The sequence below is a fragment of the Pongo pygmaeus genome, chromosome 6, assembly GCF_028885625.2.
Source record: "Pongo pygmaeus isolate AG05252 chromosome 6, NHGRI_mPonPyg2-v2.0_pri, whole genome shotgun sequence".
In the NCBI taxonomy this organism is placed as follows: Eukaryota; Metazoa; Chordata; class Mammalia; order Primates; family Hominidae; genus Pongo; species Pongo pygmaeus.
In genome coordinates, this window is record NC_072379.2 from 91442694 (window position 1) to 91449951 (window position 7258).

General features: G+C 42.7%; 1 protein-coding gene across 2 annotated transcripts in view; it reads right to left on the reverse strand.

Moving 5' to 3' along the window:
* The window catches only part of GRM3 (glutamate metabotropic receptor 3), a 226295-nt gene extending 224776 nt beyond the window's left edge, over positions 1–1519 (reverse strand). For both annotated transcript variants that reach the window (XM_054496688.1, XM_054496687.1), the window contains exon 1: positions 969–1519. The gene's annotated coding sequence lies outside the window, so the exon portion shown is untranslated. The remainder of the gene's footprint in view (positions 1–968) is intronic.
* Between the last annotated feature and the right edge of the window lie 5739 nt (positions 1520–7258).

The window sequence follows — 7258 nt, forward strand, 5'->3', positions numbered from 1 at the left end:
CTATTACTATTCAAATAATAGTAGAAATATTTTTATAAGCAAATTAGTTGAGTCCTTAACCAAAGATCTTTAGAGGTGTACAGTTTTGTTTTTCAAAATTTACAATATCTAAAATACATAAAGTGGGAGAATCCTTCCTTAATATATTTACCTAAAAGTGTTATACCTTAGAGAATTGTCCACCTTTGATAACCCAAGGAATAACTAGAAAGAAATTTAAATGAAATCCTTAAGAAACAAGCTTATTGGATATATCACCTAGTCTATTTTTGGATCGCAAATCTCCCGCCCTCTCTGAGTTATCTCACTGTCAGATAAGAAAATGGAACAGGGTCGATGAAAAGATATGTTCCCTGTCTGGCTTTCCGATTTTTCACTCAAGCCAAAAGGAGCAAAGGGCAGTGAGTTAAGGCTCCTTTCCAGCCATGCTTGCGGGAGGGCAAACCTCTGGCCGCCTCCGGCTTCGGAGCTTATCTGGGCTGCATGGACCAGGTCTCGCTGACCTGACGGTTGCCCACCTCTGCCGGCCACCTCCACACCCACATGAAACCGCCCGTATGTCAGCCAGTCATTGCACGGATTCCTGTGCACAAAGCCTTAGGGAGCCCCCAAATAGAAACAAATTCTGAGCCCAGAGCTGAGATGGAGGTGGTTGGCTGATGAGACTGGTCTCTCTGGGGGTCTGCGAGTGCTAGTTCGTCCCTTCACCTCTCGCACCCTGGCCGCAGATCTATGCCCTGAAATCTCCCTCCTCCCAGACACAGATGTGGGCGCACACACACAAACTCTCACTCATGCACACCCACATCGCCTCTGCCCTCCACCCTTCCCAATCCAGTCAGGACTGTAGGGACTGGTCCGTGCTCTGCCTCAACTTTCCCGGCTGCGCCTGCCCCACGCGGCACCCGAGCTTCCGCGCCCTGGCTGGGCGCCCTCCAGAGGGACACGTCCTCCTCTGGGCCCCTTACCTCGCACCGACAACTCCTGGCAGGAACTGGAGCTGACCGCGGTGGCAGCGGCGGCGGTGAGCCTGCACCCGGGCTCTGGCTCATGGTTGGTCCTCCTCATCCGACACAAAAGAGGTAGCTTGCTGGCTTTGTCCTTTCCAAATCCAAGGGAGAACTTATTTTGCCCTCGAAATGGCCAACTTGTGCGCGCAGCTTCCTGTCACAGTGCCCCCTGCCCCCGCCCCCTCCCGGCTGCACACTGGACCACTGCCCGGTGGCAGAGCATCCAGGCATCCGAGTCAGTGGGGAGTGGGAAAACGGAGGGGTGGAGTAGAAGAGAGGGAGGAGGTTGGGGAAAGGGGGGACCCAGTGGTCTTCCACGGAGGGGAGGGGAGTACTTCCCAGCCGAGTCCCCTCCTCCTTCTCTTATCAGGCAAACCCACTTCCTAGGCGCGGAAGCAACTTTCCTTCACCTTGACCAGGCTGAAGCCGTCGCATCTAATTGGGACTTTCGGCAGAAGCAGGGACCTCCTGGCATCCTCTCCTTTTCATTCTTTCCTCCCTCTCTCGTTCTTTTCCCTCCCCCACCCTCCCTCTTATAAGGGTATATCTGCAGAGTCTTCAGTGAGCCAGGGTACCTAGACGAGAGGATTTTTATACGAAAAGCCAGGGTAGCTTTGCCGACTGCTTTGCCTCACTCTGAAATCCTTAGGCAGTGCATGCAAAGGTCGGTGAATTTCGGAGTGGGGTGAAGGGCCATGGGGCGGTAGGGAGGGTGGCGGCTCCAACTTTAAAGCTCTGCTAGAGCGCTTGGCTTTCAGGTGAGCAGGGACTAACGGTCCTTATAAGAACTCTCCTGTGGGCCCTGGGCAGGGGGCTGACCGCATGCCAGAGGAGATTAGGAGAGCGGGAGCAGAGAGGGAGTGTGAGAGCCAGGGAGGCCGGTGCGCAGCTCAGCCGTACTCGCGACTCAACTGCACACTGCGAGCCCCTGGAGAGGGTTTGTGCAGAACAATCTCTGGGTCAGGCGGGAGGGAGACGCTCCTGTTTCCTAGCAACCCTTATCAATCTTCTCCCTCTGAAGGAATTCGATTGGACAGCCCCTGGAGAAAAGCCACGCCCATCCAGGAATGCTGGGCTGCTGCTTTTTCGCATTCTCCCAAATTTCTTGGGTGGAATAAGATTATAGGGGACTGCTGAATTATCTTTCTTCTTATCCTTTTGTGCTACCACCTCGCCTTCTTAAAGCTATCCCCAGCACCCCTCATTAGTCCTTCTCTAGTCCTACTATGGTTGTCAGATACAGTCAATGTTTCCTACAGAACCTCTTCTTTCTTCTTAAAAATAAATAAATAAATAGGAACCTTAAATCGATGACGTAGGCACAAAAGAGAAAAAGGCACGCGGAAATAGCTTTAATAGGCTGCAAGCTACAGATAAAATCCTAAAGGTAAAATTCCAGGCATCTTTCTATGTCTAGAAACACATACCGCTTAATTTCCAAATTGAAACTTCATTAATTTTTGTACTCTAATATACTAACTTTGTGTTAACCAAGGACTGAATTATAAGAAGCCAGACACAATTAAACTTAATGCTTTAAATGCTACATTTAGTCTTTAATATTTAATGTTAAGTTGTTTAACAATTGCTGTCTTTTGTAACCTAGCCAGAACTTTTAAACTACTGAAATAATTTTACCTACTGATTCTTTTAGAGGGATAGCAATATTTAAAAGACACATGTGCATGTATATATATATATATATATTTCATTGTGAACTCCACTAGATCCAGAAATTTGAATATATTAAAAATTAGAGTGTTATTATATAGTGAAATGCTAAAATTTTAGAAGTCCCCCTTTCAACATTATTCTTTCTGGAATGCAATAGCATTGACCACATACAAGCAAAATTCCTCTTCCTTTGTGTTTCATTAGTATTTTCTAGCATGTATTGTTCACCAAAAAAAGATCTGTATAGGAATTTAATTTTAATTTTAAGAATTTATTTAATTTTAACAATGTCTGCTCAATAGACAACTGTATATCAAGGGGCAATGACATGAACATGAGAAAGATAAAGATTTATACACTGCAAGGCTTCAGATCCTCATGAAGCTGTGTGGGTAGGTTTTGGTCTCTTTCAGAACATTCCAGAAGACATCATTTTGCACTTCCATGACCTTATCAGAATTAGCTGGGATTGAGAGAAGTAGAAGAGAGCTGATGTTTTTGTCTCACACACGCAAAAGTAGCTAATGTTTGCACAACGGAAAGTGCTGATAAACTGCACTCCATAGTCTGTATCTAGCTGTTAACTAAGGCTTGTGGTGAGTAGAGGCTGAAATGCTGAGGCAAATTATCAATCTGTTATCAGATATGGCCTGATGAGACCCTTCTTTCCTCTCCCACATTATGCCATACACACAAAGGAATGAATGAACGGGCTGCTCAGCCTGGTAGAAACAGATTACCTCAATGTGAATCCTGAATTTTCATCACTTCCTAGCTGCGTGAACTTGGGCAAGTTTCTTAACCTCCCTATATCTCAGTTTCATCATCTGTAAAATGGGAATAACAATTGCTCATACCTCAAAATTATTTTGAGGATTAGTAAATCCATGTAAGCAGCATATAAATATTAGTTACTATTAGAAATCCCTGGTTTATATAATAGTTAACTGATGGTAGTTTAATTGTTGAGCATATTTAATTGAAAGCAATTAGTCTTCACTGTTTAAATTCATCATTGATTGGGAATATAGATTGGCTTTTAATGTTTATTTGTTGGTGTGTGTGTGTCTGTGTGTGTGTGTGTTTTCGAGTTACTTTTAAAAGCCTCAAGGGATAGGTCTAAATAAAAACCTCTGACTAAATAACATGTCAATTAAGAGATTACATTCTCCCTCTCTTCACACCCTCCGCAAGTATTCTAGCTGGGCTCCATTTCTAAACAATCCTAGTTCCTTTTCTTAATTACATCTGATGTAGCAAGTTTCTCAAATATTTTTCAAGTGAAACACATGTATTTGGGCATCTAGATCACTCCTTGTAGCTCATATTTTTATTAGTTTATCTAAACTTCACTAATTCATCTATATTTGTTTGAATAAATCATGATATTTTTTCTTAGGAGTCTTTACCAGTAACACTTGGACTTCTTTATAGTGATTTTTTAAATATGGCCTGTAGGCTGGGGGTGGTGGCTTACGCCTGTAATCCCAACATTTTGGGAAGCTGAGGTGGATGGATCACCTGAGGCCAGGAGGTTGAGACCAGCCTGGCAAACATGGTGAAAACCCCTCTCTACTAAAAATACAAAAAATTAGCCGAATGTGGTGGGTGCCTGTAATCCCAGCTACTAGGGAGGCTGAGGCAGGAGAATCACTTGAACCCAGGAGGTAGAGGTTGCAGTGAGCCAAGATCACACCACTGCACTCGAGCCTGGGCAATAAGAGTGAAACTCCACCTCAAATAAAAACAAAAAACAAATAAATATGCCCTGTAAAGTGTCCCATCTTTCATCCAGAATAAACGTTGAAAATGGAAGTACTGTCATCACTAATTACAAATAAAATACCTTCCATGTCCCCATTCTGATCCATAGTTTACTCTCACTAGCATTCTCTTTGAAGCAAACCTCCATTTTGCTTCAGAGATCAATTTCGTTGTTGGTTTCTACTACCAGTCAGAAATGCACTGTTCTCTTTGAAGCAAACCTCTGTTTTTCTTCAGAGATCAATTTCATTGTTGGTTTCTACTACCAGTCAGGAATGAACTGTTATTTTTGTCACATAGGGTAATCAGGCATCCAATTTATGCAGAACAGTTCTGGTTTACATCTGTTGTCTGAATGTATTCATAGTCTTCATTTTATTTCTCTAAGTGTCAGGTTTAGGCATCAAATTATATGGCTACATAAACCTTCTAGTCATCTGGCCATACCTCTTGCTTCAGCCTTTACTTGCTTCATCTGCCCTGTGACTGTAAATTCCTCTGTATAATTTTTTAAAGAATAGGATTGACTGATCTATTCTGGGGACTTACAGTATGTATGTCCTTGTAAATATATAATATTAAAATTCTCTTTAATTTGCTAATAAGCATCCCTCATTCACTTTTCAACTTCTTTCAAAAATATGTTTCTCCTTAGAGCATCTGTAAATTCTGATTTTAATTACTGTTGCAATATATAAAAATGAATGTATTCTAGTCTTGCTCTTGACTGAAGCCTCCATGCAAAGAGGAGCCAATTACTCCATATTCCAAAGTAGGAGTTGTCACACCCCCTGTGCTGGATTCGAGTGGAGTACCCCTAATCCATGTGGAATATAAGAGAGTTAAAATATAAGAAGCTGAGAAAGGTAGGGAATAAAAGCATAGAGAGTTTTTGGTGTTCTTTTAAATATGCAAGCCCAGGGTGAGAGTTTGTATACTTTCTTCTTGCTTCAACTCTAATGAAGTGTGCTGCTGCTATAGGAAAACCATTGCTATGTTCCGTTGGAGTTAGGGTGATGTAGTGAACCGCTTCACAGCAGAGAAATATAAAACACTGTGTCTGAATCTGTCTTTCAGAGGACTAAAATAAAATAGGGCAAGTGATTGCACTTCCCCTTATGTCAGGCAAAAGGGATGGGTTTCCTGTATACTCTATTTGGGTAGAGTGAGCACAGAGCAGGAGATGTGTTTTCTTAGCCCCTACCCAGAAGTACTTGGTGGAGAATCTGTGATTCCGGTAGACAGTCTGTGAAGGGCACAGGGCTGTGGTAATGTCACCTTGTAGGTTGTGGTCTGCACAAAGGCTCCTGGCTGAGAAGTGAGAAGGAGCTGCTTGCCCAGGCTCGTGCGTAGGACTGTATCAACATGGTGGGAGGGCACCTGTCTATACTTCATCAATCTGGAGGTGCCACCTTTTTATAATTCACATAAAGGGTGGTAGTAGAAGGCTGAAGGAGACGTGCAGACAACCAGAGGCTTTGGGTAGGGTAGTCAGTGGCCAGTCATGAATGCCTCGCCAGAATCAGGTCAGAGTCTGCGGTGAGAGATCCCCAGAGCCTGAGGGTCTTCAAAGAACTGACGAAATTGGGATCAGGAAAGTCAACTTTGAACACCTGCAAAGCCCAGGAACATGCAATGCTAGATCAGTGCTAGACAAATAAGATTTTTCATGTCTCCTTATACCTTCTATCTCTGACCTCTTCAATTCAGAGAGATCAAAAGCTCCAGCTGCTGATTAAGGTGGAGGGAGGATGAGGATGAGGAAGCCGGCTGGGCAGAAAGAAGAGCCTGCCAGGTCCTACTGCAGGCTGCTGTCCGGCTGCCTTCCAAGGCTGGGTGAGGGGGAGAAGCATTAGCTCAGGTGGATACTGGAGTTTCAATTATTATTCTGCCTTAGACCTGATTTTACTTGAGTCTGTGGCATTTTCTTTTTTTCTACTGAAATGAAAGAAGGAATGTTTTATCTGGGAACAATCTGAAAGTCAAGTCACTGATTTTCAGTTACATCCAAGGGAATAGAGATGGACAAGCCCTATAGGCTGGAAATGCAGGGGCAATGGGGGGAAAGAATAAAATTGTTTTGAGGTGCTTTATGAGCCTCAGTTGTTAGGTATATAAATGCTCTGATCAGTGCTTTGGATCTTTTGTATTTTTCCCCCTGATTCTCACGAGGAAAAAATAAAAGGAGTAGCCCTTGTCTATTTACTGTTTGTTTTGGTTTCTGTTCTGCATATTGCACAGTTAACACCTGAATTAAGGTTAGTTCTAAACTTGAATGTTCAAATATTAAAGTACCTGTAGTCCATAAATGGCTGCTTTGGGACATTTTAATTTTTGATTATAAACAAATATGAATAAAAATAAATGTAAATAAATATTAATACAATTTGGGGATTATTTGATAATAAGAATCACCAGTAATAGAAGTACTTGTGTATTTGTCTTCTATAAATAACATGGGTGCTTCATGAGGGCAGGCACTATGGCTGTTATATTTTTCTTTATAACCCCTGTGCTTATGGAAATGATGAGGATGGCAGTGAGGAGGGAAAGCTTGCTCAGTAGACATTTGTTGAGTGAATGAGTTAAACTTTAAAGATTAAAAGTTCACCTTGACATATTTTATTGAGGAAACTGAATCATGGACATAGCATGGATTTCTGAATTTCTATATAGGAGAAGTTTAGAAGTGTTAGTCTGGTTCATCAGACTGTAAACTTCAGGAGGAGGGGTTTGTTTGTGCTACCCATCTACCTATCTTGACTGCCTAAAACTGTAGAGCTCGGTAGGCATCTGATGAATGAAAGATT